Below are 17,589 nucleotides of genomic sequence, written 5' to 3' on the forward strand. Positions count from 1 at the left end.
TAGGCCGACAATAGAAAGACAAAGCAGTAGTAAATCTGGTTAATGAGTCCATGTTTTTATTAACAAAAGAGGCCTTGTTTATGTAAATATTCAATTTCAAATAGCTATTTTTTTGAATATATAAAATAGTTCAAGGATCCTCACTGATGACTTCTTGGATCCTTGGAGATTTGAGAACTCCAGGTTTGACACCACAGTGCCAGACCTTGTCTAAGGGCCTTCAGCTGTATTAGGTCTTCAAAACCTTTGGCCTGTCCTTAAATTTTAAGATTGTTTTCCCCTAATTTTCTACATTTTCTGTCCTAATTTCTGAAAAACCTATTCACCATTGCTAGAATTCATGTACTCTGATTTTTACCCCCTTTTTGATAATAGCCACTTTTAGGGCCAGGGCATCACTCTGGACCCTTGCTAGTCAAAGTGAGGTCTGTGCACCAACAGCATTTGTATCACTCGTCTGCTTGTTAGAAATGCTGAATTCCAGCCCCCACTTAGGGCTTTCTGGACCTGAATCTATAATTTAGCAAAATCCCTAAGAGGTTTGTATAGTCATTAAATTTGAGAAGCACTGGAGTAGAATGCAGATTAGAACTCAGTATGGAGCAATTCCCTAGTAAATTCGAATTCCTGATCTGTTACCTGGAGCAAGCTATTCAACTGTTGTGAGCTTGAGTAAAAGAAAGGCAAAGAGCTTGCTTGTCTTACCTAGGGGTTTTGTTGTTAGCTGCAGGAAAATAATCAATAATAAAATATCTCATAATGTTGTCAGCTGATCTGTGGCCCCAAAGTGCATATCATTGCATCACTCTTAGATTTTTTTTAAGAATCAGAATGAACTGTAAAATTAAATAAGTCCTCTTGCAATTCAGGAAACTCCTGTAAGTCGTCACCACTCCTCTGCAGTTCCCCTAGGAACTGTGAATCCCTGCTTCTCTGCCCTGTCCATACTGAGTTGGAGTTATCTGTTAGTCCCTCTCCATCCCTCTGAGATTTAGGAGTTCCTTGAAACCATTGTCATGTAGACTGTATTAGACCCACCTCTGCTGTCTCCCTTACTTCTCTGTGCTTCTCCACCTCCTCCCAGTGCCTAGAACAGAGTGGGCCCTCCATATATGCTTGTTGAGTGAATAAATAGATGTAAGATAGAATACTTGAGAGCATCTCTCTGAAAAAAAAAATGCAGCCAGGACAGTGGGTACCTGTACCACCTGTTTAATAGGGTTGTTAAGAGAATCAAATGAGCTTGGACACACAGTATCCCTATGTGAGCTGTAAAACACTGGACAAAATGAGAGAGCATTATTAGGCATATGCAGTCTGGCAGGGTCTTACAGATGGCAGTCACCTGTCATTATGAAAACTGTCTTTAAGCCAAAGCCAAAACAGTAGTGATTTCAGAGGCTCTTGGTGCAGTGAATTGGAAGCTTTTATCTCTGTTCCCTCCTGAGATCAAGTTTTCATTTATCATGTGTATTTGCTCCAGGGTGGTGTATCTGCTGTTGTTCTTTTGTTGTCTGGAGTAGTGCGGCCACCTTGTTGAGCTGGCATGCATACCCTGCTTCCGGGAGCTGTGGGCAGCCTTCCGGGGTATTGCATTTGGTTGGCAAAGGCTCTCGTCCTGTCCTGTGCCATGTGCTTGCAGCGTTTTCATGCTGTGTTGCCTCATTAGGGAGACTCACTCAGACTGTTTTGCTAAAAAACAATAAGGTCTGCACTGGGATAGAACACAGTTGAATAGACATTTATCTTTTCACAGGGCAAATCAATTAGTAATTTTCTGGTTTGAATGCTATATTTAACACCCTGTCTGGGGAAATGCTGTCACCCATGTCCTATTCCAAGGTGGCTTTATTAAAATACTGTAAAAAAATTTTATTTAATATTCCTGGAATATACCTTTTTTCTTTGCTTAAACGTTTCCAGGGAGTAGTTGCTCCTCATATCCTGGTCCTGATGCATAACCCTCTTAGAAATGGGCTATGTGTTGACAATGTGCACTCATGTGGGGTAGTATTCTTTGAATGCCAGTGAGGTAGAAAGGCAGACAGGCTCTTTACCATATCAAATTCAAAACCCAAGCTCTCTCCTCTACTGCATTTCAAAGGCAAGGGTGTAAAAACACTTCCGTCTGTCAATTATTGGAATCCTGCCCATAGCAAAGCAGAGAAATGAATCAGGTGAGGGGCTAAGTCCATTAATGACCAGCCTCGTACTGTCATCAAGAGTAGAATAGTCCAGTTGACTTGAATTTCATTCAGCAACTGAGCCACTTACAATTTGTGACCTAAGAGACCTCCAGCTTCAATGTATTTCTTTGTTTTCAACTTATATTCAAGCATCCCAAAACTGTTTTCTTTCATCCAATCTTGTCAATGTACAGATGAAAAAAAAGAAGTCTCAGAGAGATAAAGCGACCTGCTCAAGGTCACACAGCTCACATTAGCAGAGCTGAGGTGACATCCTCTACTGGTGAACTGAACCCATTGTCCTCACAGAGGAATGGTAGGGTTCATGGAGACTGGGAGGGCAGTTAGTTACGTTCACTGGGAGAACAAAAGGTTGAGGCTAATTTGTAGCTGTGGGACCTTGAGAGGACTGCTTAGATATTCTTTAAGGCCTCTCCTCTGAATTAGTCTCATCTATGCAATGGGGATACCAGCACATACACAGGTTTTTGTGTGTATTAAATGAGATCATATTTGTAAACTAGGGCACTGCAGAAACATTGAAGTATAGACACTCCCAGCAGACCCTTCCATTTCTGACACATTAGAGTTTTGAGCTATACAAATTCTGGGTTCTCATTCATCATGTATCAGAAAGCATCTTGGAAAATGTGCTTCAAAAATATAACCATATGACATTAAAACAGTTTTCCTTATATTGAGTTTAGAAATATTTTATCACTGATTTTAGAAAAAACTGCTCTTAGAAACCCTTAAAGACTGTTTTCAAAGAAAGGTCTAATGCAGTGCAGCAGACCTCTCTGACTGGGTAGACTTCTAAGCTTGGGTAAGCTGTTGTTTTTGTTTTGTTTTCTCTAGGGACAAATGGGTCATTCATGAACTCTCATGGGAATCCATTATTCATGATGTTCTTACGTTGGCACTAGCTTACATCATGCAGGATAACAAGCTGTAGGTCCAAACACCGAGGAAGGTAGCCCTGTGCCATGAAAACCAATGTTGTCCTACTTCCCTGGCTAGTGCAAAACCTCTGGGATTACCTTGATCTCATTTCAGGGCAGTTTCCCGAGCTCAGCAACTCCCTCAAAGCAGTTCTCACAGTTAGCTGTAGATGGCGATGTTGCACCAAGAACTTTCACAGTGGCTGTGGCAGGCAGAAGAGCATCCAGCTGTGGCCTGCTGAGGCTCAACTCTGCAAATCCTATTTTAAGTTCCTCTGGTTGGTCATAACCCAGCAGTTCCACTCCTGGGTCCCCTGCTTACCAATCATTCTCCCCAGCTACAAGCCAAGAAGGAGAGTTCTGTCTCCCCTGCCTCCTCCCTACTTTCCTTTACAGTGGGCTGTGATTAATGACAGCACTAGTGAACAATTGAGAGGGAGAAGGTACTTGCCTAATGCAACAGCAGAGAGATTAAATGCAAACGGGTGCCGAACTTCTTTAGCGAGAGCATCCTTGCAAATTTGTTTTCCCTTCCTTCTATAGGGGCCCCCTCCTTAGCGCAGAAACAGGCAGTGACTTTATTAATCAAGGCGCTTTGCAGGGGCCGATGAATTTTAACAGCAAGTTGTCACTTACGATCCTTTGCTGTCTCATGTATCCCTGAGCACTGCTTATTTCATCGTCACCAATTAATCAAGACAGCCACAAAGCCACCCTGGAGTTTATTAGCAGAAAACATATTGTCTCTTCCTCAGGAACAACCTTTTTCTGTTACATCAAATGTGAAAATTACCTTTGCTTTAGTTTTTTGATTGAGAGACACAACAAGTCATAGTTACCCTTCTATATTTTTCAAGATGATCATTAATAAGATTTTCCCAAACCTTATTATACTTCCTTGCTGTAAGGACACTGGAGGATTGACAGAAACAGGCTTGAGACAAGATACTTTTTAACCTATAGTGGTTCTCAAACCTGACTGCATATTAGAATTATTTACAGAGCTTTTTAAAAACACTTATGCTCCTGGGCTGCATTAAATGCAAATGATTACAGAATTTCTGGGGCTCTTGCCTGGGTATGGATGAAGTTTTCTCATGCAATTTGCAGCCTGGATTGGCAGCTGGGGCGAAACAACCTTGCTCACCTGCAGATGGTATGCTCATGTATAAAACGAGGGACTTTTATCTGTATGGGGTTTTGGGGGTACTTCAGTGATGTCTATCTCTCTCTTTACTGACTTTCTGCAAGACAGAACAACTTTGGTAGCCAGATATTTGCATAATGCATTTCTTCTATTCTTGCATTCATTCATTCACTCATTTATTCATTTCAATAAACATTTATTTGCCATTTTCCTCTGAGCCAGATTAAATCTCTGCCATCACAATTGTTAATATTCAGCAAATGCTTGACACAAATTGCATTTCATTACAGTTACGATAAAGGCTATGAAGGAGAAACACAGGGTACCATGAGAGCATTTGATGAAGATTGAATCTTGCCTTTGAGTCAGAAAAGGCTCCCGTAGGAAATGATATTTACAGGGACATCTGAGAGTTGATAGGAATCAGCCTGGTGAGAGGAATGGTGGGAAGAGGGAGTAAGAGAAATAATAAACTGTGCAAAAGGCCGGTAGGAAGATGGCTTATTATAGGTATCAGAAGGAGGCCTAGGGGGAGAATGATAAAGTTTGAGGGTGTAGGGGTGGAGAGGGTGTAGTACCTGTTTTCTTCATCCTATGGGTCATGGCTGGTATTCCTATAACAAAAGACAAGTTAACAAGAGAAAAGTAGAACACATTTAATCAATCCAGATTGTACAGCCATGTAGAAATGTGATTGGACAAAAAGGGAATGATCTAATAGTAATAGACTGAGTGGGGAAACCTAGCAAGGTCTAGCTGTTTGAATCCTTCTTGGTCTTGTTGTGACATTTCTTCCGCCCAGTTATGGGGCAGGACCCCTTCTGGAATGAGGGTTTTATAATCTACTTTCAGACAAGGTAACTCAAAACATTTCTTTACAACCGGGTCTTATACAGAAAAGCAGGGGAAGATTAGAGCAATATTTCTAGGTTTTATGGCTGGCTTTGGGGGAGAAGGATTCTGGTTTCTAAGACCCACTTTGGGGAAGAGGGATTCTAGTTTCTAGGGCTTGCCTTAGAAATGGAAGGAAAGCAGCAGAAAAGAAGGGCAGGAGGTGAGAAAGACACTTTGCTTCTGACGACCTTCTAACGTTTTTCAGTTCAAATTACTCAGTGTACCAAGGTGCCATATTTTGGGGTATTATTTCCTGAGCCTCAGCAAGTCTAAGGGGTAGGTAAGAATGGATTTCATAAGACTTTGTAGGTCATTTTTGGGACCTTATCTAGAAATTAAAGAAGCTTTTGCATATCTTTTTTAAAAAGTTGGATGGTTAGACTACTGCGTTAAAAAATATTTAGGAGAAAAAAATTCCTGAATGGCAAAGTAAAGACCTTCAAAAATCTACTCCTTTATAAAAGCAACAGTGGCAAGAATTATTGAAGTCAAACTTTTTCAGAACTCTGGAAATTAGCCAAAAGCTTGCAAAAATTTGAGGACTCTTTAAGAAAAATGGCTGGAGATTAGTAAGAACAGTGAGAATGTGGTGTTTTGACTTATTCTATTCCAATCTCCTAATCCCCAGGTCCCCAGCAGTGTGGAAAACTAGCAGGCTTATAACGATGGCAGTGAAAAAGTCCAGATGCCTAACAGTTACTTCAGGGGTCAGAAAATGTTGGATCTTTCTGAAAAAGACCTATCCCAGGGAATTGTGACTCTTTGACCCGCCTGACAGCTCCCTAGAAAAGCTTCTTTTTACAAGGTTTGTCTTTGTTTGATCTGACTCAGAGATCATTCAGTGGAAAAGTCCTTTTCCCAGGGCATTTGATGAGGATCATTGGCCAATTGTTTAACATTAAAGCTGTCTAGGGTGGGGATACCAGTTGAGGCAAATAAGAGACTGACCAAAAACTTTAAAGGAAAATCTGGGAAATGAGATGCTTCTACGAGGCATTGGAAAGCTCTGACATATTCCTGGAATTTAGAAGGCATGTGCCTGTACAGGACTGTATACATAACTCCTGGTAGCTGTGAGACCTCTGGATTAAAACAACAGCAACAACAACAGCAGCAAAAACCTGGGAAGACATTTACCTTTCACCTCTTGCTGAACTTGAGGGTCTCTGCAAGCAGGAAGTAAACATTCAGTGTTGACTTTGTACTCCACCACACACACACAGTCCCATAGCAAATGATGGGGGACTTACTGATTCAAGGTATTTAAGAACATCTCTATTCAATCATTAGCTAACCACTGAGCTAACCAAGCAGAGACTCCAGTCAGGGGTAAAAGATAACAAAGTATATAGAGTTTGCAGAGTTGGATAAAGAAATTCCTTAAACAAACAATAGTAGTAGCAGCAGCAACAATAACAGCAACAACAATGGAAACAATAAACGGCAATAATAAAAAACTGTGGTTTGGGGGAGTAGGTCTGATTTTCCAGAGTTGCCACAAATATTATTTAAAATATCCAGTTTTAAAAAACAAATTTAATAGGTATATGAAGAAACAGGAAAGTGTGGCCTATTCACACAGAAATAAAAAGCAGACAATAGAAATTGTCCCTGAAGAAATTCAGATGTTTTACTTACTGTAGTGAATTTAAATTATCTATTATAAATATGTTCAAAGAATAAAACAATCTGAACACGTAAAGGAAAGTGTAAGAAATGCTTCTCTAACTAAAGAATATCCATAAATAGATAGAAACAATAAAAAGAGCCAAATAGAATTTCTGGAATGAAAAGTAATCATTGAAGAGAAAAAAAAATTCACTAGAGGAGTTAAACAGCACATTTGAGCTGATCAAAGAAAGAATCAGTGAACTGGAAGATATGACAATTGAGATTATGCATTCTGAAGATCAGAGAGAAAACAGAATGGAGAAAAAGTGCCCCAGAGCTGTGTCAGATGAGACACCATCACTCATACTAACATATATATATGTATACACACATACATATATATGTATATATATGTATACACACACACTCACACACACAGTAGTTCATCCTTATCCACAGAGATACATTCTAAGACTCCAAGTGGAGGCTTGAAATCACAGATAGTATCAAAATCCTATTTAAACTATGCTGTGTTTTTTCCTATAGTAGAAAATGTCCACTTTTTCACTGAAATAAAGCACTTTATGGCTGGAACTACAGGCACCCACCACCTTGCAGGCTAATTTTTTTGTATTTTTGGTACAGACGGGGTTTCACTGCGTTAGCCAGGATGGTCTCCATCTCCTGACCTCGTGATCTGCCCACCTCTGCCTCCCAAAGTGCTGGCATTACAGGCATAAGCCACCACACCCAGCCACCCAGAGTGTTTTTTTCACTCCAAACAGCTGCACTAGCTCCTCAGCAGTGGTTCTTAACCAGGCTAAAAATGGCTGAAATGAAAGACATAAAATTCAGAATTGGGATAGCAAAGAAGATCATCAAGATTTAGGAGAAAGTCAAAGCCCAATCCAAGGAATCTAAGGAATTCAATAAAACGGTATAAGAGCTGAAAGATGAAATAGCCATTTTAAGAAAGAAGCAAACTGATTTTATAGAACTAAAAAACTCACTGCAATAATTTTATAATACAATTGAAAATGTCAACAGCAGAATAGGTCAAGCAAAGAAAAGAATTTCAGAACCCCAAGACTGGTTTTTCAAATCAACTCAGTCAGAGAAAAAGAATAAAAAAGAATGAATAAATTCTCTGAAAAATATAGGACTATGTAAAGTAGTCAAATCTGTGACTCATTGGCATCCTTGAAAGACAGAGAGAGTGCAAGCAACTTGGAAAACATATTTGAGGATATTTTTCATCAAAATATTTCCAAACTTGCTAGAGAGGTCAACAAGCTAATTCAGGAAAGTCAGAAAACCCCTGTGAGATACTACATACAAGACATTCATCCTCAAGACATAGAGTCATCAAATTCTCCAGGGGCAACCTGAAAGAAAAAATATTTAAGGCAGGTAGAGAGAAGAGAGAATTTCCTACAAAGGGAATTCCATCAGGCTAGCAGCAAAACTTTCATCAGAAACCCTACAAGCCAGATGAGGTTGAAGGATTTGTATTCAGCATTTTTAAAGAAAAGGAATTCCAACCAAGAACTTTATATCCATTCAAACTAAGCTTCATGGGTGAAGGAAACATACAATTCTTTTCAGACAAACAAAAGCTAAGGAAATGTATTACCGTGAGACCTGCCTTATGAGAGGTCCTTAAGGGAGTGCTCTACATGGAAATAAAGAGTGTTACTGACCACGACAAAAACACACTGAAATACATAGACCATTGACACTGTAAATAAACTACACAATCAAGTCTGCATAACAACCAGCTAACAACATGATGACAGGATCAAATCCATACATATCAATGTTAACATTGAATGTAAATGGGCTAAACACCCCACATAAAAGGCACATAGTGGAAAGCTGGACAAAGAAATAAGACCCAATGGTATGCTGTCTTAAAGAGATGCATCTCATGTGCAATGATACCCATAGGTTCAAAGTAAAGGGATGGAGAAAAATCAACTAAGCAAAGGGAAAACAAACAAGAGCAGGGAGTTGGTATCCTAATTTAAGAAAAAACAGACTTTAAACCAGTAACAGTTAAAAAAGACAATGGAGGACATTCCATAATGATAAAAGGTTCTGTTCAATAAGAAGACTTAACTATCTATTCATATCTATGCACCTAACACTGGCACACCCATATTCATAAAACAAGTTCTCAGAGACCTACAAAGTGACTTAGATAAGCACACAATAATAATGGGAGAATTTACCACCACTATATAGGACAGATTTTTGAGGCAGAAAACAAAGATATTCAGGATGAAAACTTGACACTTGACCAAATGGACCTAACAAGCATCTAAAGAACACTCCATCAAACAACAAAATATATATCCTTCTCATCTGCACATAGCATATACTCCAAAGTTGACCACATGGTCAGCCATACAACAATTCTCAACAAATTAAAAAAAAGAACAAAGTAATACCAGCCACATTCTAAAACCACAGTGCAATAAAAATAGAAATCAATACTAAGAATATCTGTGAAAACCATACAATCACGTGCAAATTAAACAACCTGTTCCTGAATGACTTGTGGGTAAATAATGAAATTAAGGCAGAAATCCAGAAATTCTTTCTTCTTCTTCTTTTTTTTTTTTTTTTGAGATGGAGTCTCACCAGGCTGGATTGCAGTGGTGCGATCTCAGCTCACTGCAACTTCTGACTCCAGGGTTCAAGTGATTCTCCTGCCTCAGCCTCCTGAGTAGCTGGACTACAGACACACACTACCATGCCCAGCTAATTTTTGTATTTTTAGTAGAGACGGAGTTTCACCATGTTGGTCAGGATGGTCTCAACCTCCTGACCTCTTGATCTGCCTGCCTCGGCTTCCCGAAGTGCTGAGATTACAGGCATGAGCCACAGTGCCTGGCCAAGAAGTTCTTTAACCCTAATAAAAATGAAGATAAGACATACTGGAATCTCTGGGACACAGCTAAAGCATTGTTAAGGAGGAAGTTTATAATGTTGAATGCCAACATCAAAAAGTTAGAAAGCTTAAGGAGATTTTGGGCTGAGACAATGGGGTTTTCTAGATATACAATCATGTCATCTGCAAACAGGGACAATTTGACTTCCTCTTTTCCTAATTGAATACCCTTTATTTCCTTCTCCTGCCTGATTGCTCTGGCCAGAACTTCCAGCACTATGTTGAATAGTAGCGGTGAGAGAGGGCATCCCTGTCTTGTGCCAGTTTTCAGAGGGAATGCTTCCAGTTTTTGCCCATTCAGTATGATATTGGCTGTGGGTTTGTTGTAGATAGCTCTTATTATTTTGAGATACGTCCCATCAATACCTAATTTATTGAGAGTTTTTAGCATGAAGGGTTGTTGAATTTTGTCAAAGGCCTTTTCTGCATCTATTGAGATAATCATGTGGTTTTTGTCTTTGGTTCTGTTTATATGCTGGATTACATTTATTGATTTGCGTATGTTGAACCAGCCTTGCATCCCAGGGATGAAGCCCACTTGATCATGGTGGATAAGCTTTTTGATGTGCTGCTGGATTCGGTTTGCCAGTATTTTATTGAGGATTTTTGCATCAATGTTCATCAAGGATATTGGTCTGAAATTCTCTTTTTTGGTTATGTCTCTGCCAGGTTTTGGTATCAAGACGATGCTGGCTTCATAAAATGTGTTAGGGAGGATTCCCTCTTTTTCTATCGATTGGAATAGTTTCAGAAGGAATGGTACCAGTTCCTCCTTGTACCTCTGGTAGAATTCAGCTGTGAATCCATCAGGTCCTGGACTCTTTTTGGTTGGTAAGCTATTGATTATTGCCACAATTTCAGAACCTGTTATTGGTCTATTCAGAGATTCAACTTCTTCCTGGTTTAGTCTTGGGAGGGTGTATTTGTCGAGGAATTTATCCATTTCTTCCAGATTTTCTAGTTTATTTGCATAGAGGTGTTTGTAGTATTCTCTGATGGTAGATTGTATTTCTGTGGGATCGGTGGTGATATCCGCTTTTTCGTTTTTTATTGCATCTATTTGATTCTTCTCTCTTTTCTTCTTTATTAGTCTTGCTAGCAGTCCATCAATTTTGTTTATCTTTTCAAAAAACCAGCTCCTGGATTCATTAATTTTTTGAAGGGTTTTTGTGTCTCTATTTCCTTCAGTTCTGCTCTGATTTTAGTTATTTCTAGCCTTCTGCTAGCTTTTGAATGTGTTTGCTCTTGCTTTTCTAGTTCTTTTAATTGTGATGTTAGGGTGTCAATTTTGGATCTTTCCTGCTTTCTCTTGTGGGCATTTAGTGCTATAAATTTTCCTCTACACACTGCTTTGAACGTGTCCCAGAGATTCTGGTATGTTGTGTCTTTGTTCTCGTTGGTTTCAAAGAACATCTTTATTTCTGCCTTCATTTCATTATGTACCCAATAGTCATTCAGGAGCAGGTTGTTCAGTTTCCATGTAGTTGAGCGGTTTTGACTGAGTTTCTTAATCCTGAGTTCTAGTTTGATTGCACTGTGGTCTGAGAGACAGTTTGTTATAATCTCTGTTCTTTTACATTTGCTGAGAAGAGCTTTACTTCCAACTATGTGGTCAATTTTGGAATAGGTGTGGTGTGGTGCTGAAAAAAATGTATATTCTGTTGATTTGGGGTGGAGAGTTCTGTAGATGTCTATTAGGTCCACTTTATGTAGATCACAAGTTAACAACCTAACATCACACCTCAAGGAACTAGACAAACAAAAACAAACCAACCCCGAAGGTAGCAGAAGATAAGAAATAACCAAAATCAGAGCTGAACTAAAGTAAAGCGAGACCCCAAAAACCATACAAAAGATAAAAAAAAAATCTGTAGCTTGTTTTTTTGAAAGAATAAATAAGATTGTTGGACAATTAACCAGACCAATAAAGAAAACAACAGAAAAGACCCAAATAAACACAATCAGAAATGACAAAAGGGACATTACCACCAACCACACAGACATACAACACCCCCACCCTCACCAGCAACTACTACAAACACCTTTGTGCATACAACTAGAAAATGTAGAAGAAATGGATAAATTCCTGGAAAGACACAACCTCCCCACATTAAACGAGAAATATATTGAATCCCTGAACAGACCAATAATGAGTTCCAAAATTGAATCAGACATAGAAAGCCTATGAACTAGAAAAATCCGAGGACCAGATGAATTCACAGCCAAATTATACCAGATATATAAGGAATACTGGTACCATTCCTACTAAAATTATTTCAAAAAATTGAGGAGGAGGGATTCCTTCCTAACTCATTCTAACAGGCCAGCATCATACTAATTTCAAATCCTGGCAGAGACACAACAAAAAAAGAAAACTTAAGGCCAATATCTGTGATGAACATAGATCCAAAAATCTTCAAAAAATAAATACTCACATACCAAATCAAGCAGCACTTAAAAAAGCTAATCCAATACAATTAATTAGGCTTATCACTGGGATGCAGTATTGCTTCAAAATATACAAATTAATAAATATGATTCATCAAATGGAACTAAAGGCAAAAACCACGTGATTATCTCAATAGATGCAGAAAAGGCTTTTGATAAATTCAGCTTCATGTTAAAAATTTTCAACAAACTAGGTATTGAAGGAACATGCCTCAATGTAATAAGAGATATCTGTGATGAACCTACAGCCAACATCACACTGAATGGGCAACACCTGAAAGCATTCCTTTTGAAAACTAGAACAAGACAAGGATGCTGATCCTCACCAGTCCTATTCAACATATTACTGGAAGTCCTAGCTAAAACAATTAGGCGAGAGAAAAAAAAATACATCCATACAGGAAGAGAGGAAATCAAATTATCTAGAAAATTCTGTAATTTCTTCCCAAAAGTTCTTATATCTGAGAAATAACTTCAGCAAAGTTTCAGGATACAAAATCAATGTACAAAACTTAGTAGCATTTTTATACACCAACGATGTCCAAACTGAGAGCCAAATCAATAATACAATCCCATTAACAATAGCCAAAAAAATTATAAAATACCTAAGAATACAGGTAACCCTGGAGGCGAAAGACCTCTACAACAAGAATTACCAAACACTGCTCAAAGAAATCAGAGATGACATGAAGAAGTAAAAAATCATTTCATGCTCATGGATAGGAAATATCAATATTGTTAAAATGGCCATACTTCCCAAAGCAATCTAAATTTTCAGTGCTATTCCTATGAAACTACCAATGACATTCTTCACAGAATCAGAAAAAAAAAGTATTCTAAAATTCATATGGAAATAAAGAAGAGCCCAAATAGCTAAGGCAATTCCAAGCAAAAAGAACAAAGCTGGAGGCATTACATTTCCTGACTTCAAACTAGACTACAAGACTACAGTAACCAAAACAGCATGGTGCGGATACAAATTCAGACAGACAGACCAATGGAACAGGTTAGATAACCTAGAAATAAAGCCATACACCTACAACCATCTGATCTTTGACATAGTACAAAAACAGCAATAGGGGAAGAACTCACTATTTAATAAATGGTGCTGTTGTAACTGCCTAGCCACATGCAGAAGAATGAAACTGGACACCTTCCTTTCACTATATAAAAAAATCAACTCAAGATGGATTAAAAACTTAAATTTAAAACCCAAAATTATAAAAAACCCTGGAAGATAATGTAGGAAACACCATTCTGGACATACGACCTGGCAAAAATTTCATTCTGAAGACTCCAAAAGCAATTGCAACAAAAACAAAATTGATAAATAGGACTTAATTAAATTGAAGTGCTCCTACATAGCAAAAGAAACGTCAGCAGAGTCAATAGAAAACCTATAGAAAGAGATGAAATATTTGCAAACTAAGCATCCAGTAATGGTCAAATCCAGAAACTATAAGGAACTAAAACCGATTAACAAACAAAAAACAATCTTACTAAAAAATAGACAAATGTCATGAGCTGACATGTCTCAGAAGACATACAGACAGCTAGAAAGCATATGAAACAATGCACAACACCACTAATCATTAGAGAAACGCAAATCAAAACCACAATAAGATACCATCTCACACCAATCAGAATGGGTATTATTAAAAAATCAAAAAATAACAGATGTTTGTCTGGTTGTACATAAAAGGGAATGCTTATACACAGCAAGTGGGCATGTAAAATAGTTCAGCCACTGTGGAAAGCAGTTTGGTCATTTCTCAAGGAACTTAAAATAGAACTACTGTTTGACACAGGAATCCCATTACTGGGCATATACTCAAAGAAATGGAAATCATTCTTACCATAAAGGCACATACATGTATATGTTTATTGCATGACAATTCACAATACAAAGACACGGAATCAACCTAGATGCCTATCAACAATGAACTAAATGAAGGAAATTTGGTAAATATACATGATGGAATACAATGCAGCTATAAAAAAGAATGAGATCATGTTCTTTGCAGCAACATGGATAGAGATGAAGGCCATTATTCCATGTAAGTTACCACAGAAACAGCAAATGAATTACAACATATTTTCACTTACAAGTGGGAGCTAGACCTTGAGTACACGTGGATACAAAAAAAGGGAACAATAGACACTGGGTCCTACTTGAGGATGAAGGGTGGAGGAGGATGAGGATTGAAAAACTACCTATTGAGTACTATGCTTCTTATTTGGGTGACAAAATAATCTGTATACCAAACCCCCATGACATGGTATTTACCCATGTAATAAACCTGCACATGCACCCTCGAACCAAAATAAAAGTTGGAAATTTTAAAATACAACAAAACTACAACTTAGCTGTACGTATTATCTATAGAATACTCTACCTAACATCAGCAGAATAACTTTCTTTTCAAGCACACAGGGAAAATTTTCCTGAATAGAGCATATGTTAGACCCCAAATGTGAAAGGACTGAAATCATACTTAGTATATTCTAATCCAATAAGGAAATGAAATCAAATACAGTTGGCTCTTGAACAATGTGGGTGTTATGTGTACTGACCCCCCAGTCAGTGAAAAATTTGTGTATAAGTTTTGATTCCCCAGACCATACCTACCAATAGCCTTCTGTTGACTGGAAACCTTATCCATAACATAAACAGTTGATTGACACATATTTTTTGTGTTATATGTATTATATACTTCTTATGATAAAGTAAGCTAGAAAAAAAGTTACTAAAAAAATCACAAGAAAGAGAAAATATATTTACTATTCATTAAGTGGAAGTGGATTATCATAAAGTCCTTTGTTCTCATTGTCCTCACCTTGAGTAGGCTGATGAAGAAGAGGAGGAAGAGGAGGGATCACTTTGTTGTCACATGGGTGGCAGAGGTAGAAGAAACTCTGCATATAAATGAATCCATGAAGTTCAAACCATGTTGTTCAAGGGTCTGTACAAAAGGAAATTTGGAAAATTCACAAGTATGTGGAAATTTAAAAACACACTTCTAAATAATCAGCTGGCCACAGTGGCTCACACCTGTAGTCCTAGCACTTTGGGAGGCAGAGGTGGGCGGATCACCTGAGGTCAGCAATTCGAGACCAGCCTGACCCACATGGCAAAACCCCATCTCTACAAAAAATACAAAATTAGCTGGGTGTGGTGGTGGGTGCCTGTAATCCCAGCTACTTGGGAGGCTGAGGCAGGAGAATCACTTGAACTCGGGAAACATTTGTCTTTACCATGGCATCAAAAAGAATAAAATACTTAACAGGTTTCACAAAAGGATTCTAAAACGTGTTGTCTGAAACTTACATAAAAGTGTTAAATATGAATCAAATAAATGAAAAGGTATCCCATGGTCATGGATTAGAAGAATTAGTACTATTAAGATGACAGTAGTCTCCAAATTGATCTATATTTTGAATGCAATCTCTAACACAATTCTAACCAGCACTAATGAAAAAATAAATTAACTGATACTAAAATTTACAAGAAAATGTCACTCTTCTCTTCAAAGTTCAAAGTATAAGCCAAACTGTTTATCTTAGTTTTCTACACATCTATTACCTTTCTGACTTCATTACTTGTCACTCTTCCTTTTGGTCATTACCTTCTCTATAAAAACTTCAGTTATAACTCTATCCCAGGACACATACTTCCCAGAACTGTTTTGCCTTCGAGGTCTGCTTAGCCCTTTCATTCACTTTCTTTTGTCAAATGCCACCTTCTCAATGAGGCCTCTTCAAACCACCTTACTTAACAATGGACCTTCCTTGCCCTCCACACACTAGACCCTCTTCATTTTCCTTATTTTGCTTAACTTATTTTTTTCAAAAATGCTTACAGTCATTAAACATGCTATCAGTTTTACTCATTTATTATGTTTATTGCTTGCTTTTAATCTCCGTCTGCCAGATAATAAACTCCCTTAGGGAAAAAAACTTTTGCTTGATTTGGTTTGTTTCCCATTACATCCCAAGTAATAACTAGAACAATATCTGCCACAAGATAGGTGTTTAATCAGTGTTTGCTGAATGGATATATAAATAGGTCTATGTCCAGCATCAGTATTATTGAAGAACATAATAAAATATTCTTGATCTTTTTGGGAATATACAACTAAACGTTGATCCAAACACACTACAGATAAAAAGAAAATAGTTGGACTGTTTTTAACATACAAAAAAAATAGCATCTGTAATCTTAGCCAAATATTTCCTAGGATAAAGACAGTAACAAGCCAACATAATTAACTGTCCAAAATCTTTGCCTCTTTAGGAGTTTTTTTCAGCATTAAACTAGTCCACATTACTGAGTTTAGTCTTGCACAAGTGTTTTCTTTAATATTTTCCTTTTTCTTTTTTTTGTATAGAATATCAGGTTTCTTTGCTATAATTTTACCCGGTGCAGCTTAGATTCCCTTCATCTTAAAAATGTTTTTCATCTTCCTGTTCTTTTATTTTCACATAGAACTTTCTCTGCACAGTGCCCGAGCTTCCTTCGCTGATGATAGTTCTGAACTCTGCCCTTTCCTCTGTCCATACTACGTTATTCCAGGCTAGTAGTATGGTTGAGATAATGTCTGTAACCAAACTCCATCTTAGATTCTTGGGGATATTCCAAAGGAAATGAAACATAAAATTTATAGCTGTTAATATTTTCTTTTTTTTTTTTTCTTAACTGCAAGTGATAGTAACTTAACTTGTGCTGGCCATCATACCCAGAAGAGTAAATAATCAGTTGATTTTACTGAGTAGTGCTGGGCCTCAGAAGCATCTTTACCAGGGACTCAAATGTCATCCGGATCCTCTTTCTCTTTATTTTTACCTTTCTTGGGAGGTTTGCTACTTTCACTTTCCCTGCAGTTGTGCTTTAATCACATGGTAGGAAACCTAGTTATTGACAACTCACAAATTTCATATTTTATGATTTTATCACTGAAAGTAGACTATTCTTATAGTCTCTTTGGCCCAAATACTATATATCTAGAAGAAGGGTTTCATTATCTTAGCTGGGGTCTTCTGCTTACCTCTGTGACAAACATGGTGGAGTCATATTTTACAAAAATCACTGCTTCCATGAAAGCCAGCTAGATGGAAACTTGCATTTCTCATCAAAGCAGGTGCTATTTAGACAAATCAATATATTGTCTACTGGAAACCTATAATCACAGAGTTTGTGTTCACAAAGATCAAATGATTATTGAGAAAAGTGTGCCTTTATAGGACTGTTTATAATCAATACAACCGCATAGAAAGATTGCTAAAAAAGAATGGAGTAGCTGCAGGCTTATGGCATCAATCTGAATAATTTTGAGAAGTTAATATTAAACCAGTAATCATATAAAGTTGAGTTTTATAAGGAGAAAGGGACACAGAATCATCTATTCCATT

General features: G+C 37.7%; 1 long non-coding RNA gene across 1 annotated transcript; it reads right to left on the minus strand.

Annotated features, from left to right (window-relative positions):
- Positions 1-4,274: 4,274 nt before the first annotated feature.
- Positions 4,275-15,135, minus strand: LOC129484221 (uncharacterized). The gene is made up of 3 exons (XR_008658376.2): positions 15,018-15,135; positions 4,853-4,888; positions 4,275-4,371 (listed from the first exon to the last, which is right to left on the minus strand). It is a non-coding gene; the product is annotated as an uncharacterized lncRNA (long non-coding RNA).
- Between the last annotated feature and the right edge of the window lie 2,454 nt (positions 15,136-17,589).

Source organism: Symphalangus syndactylus, chromosome 6 (assembly GCF_028878055.3).
Source record: "Symphalangus syndactylus isolate Jambi chromosome 6, NHGRI_mSymSyn1-v2.1_pri, whole genome shotgun sequence".
NCBI classification, from domain to species: domain Eukaryota; kingdom Metazoa; phylum Chordata; class Mammalia; order Primates; family Hylobatidae; genus Symphalangus; species Symphalangus syndactylus.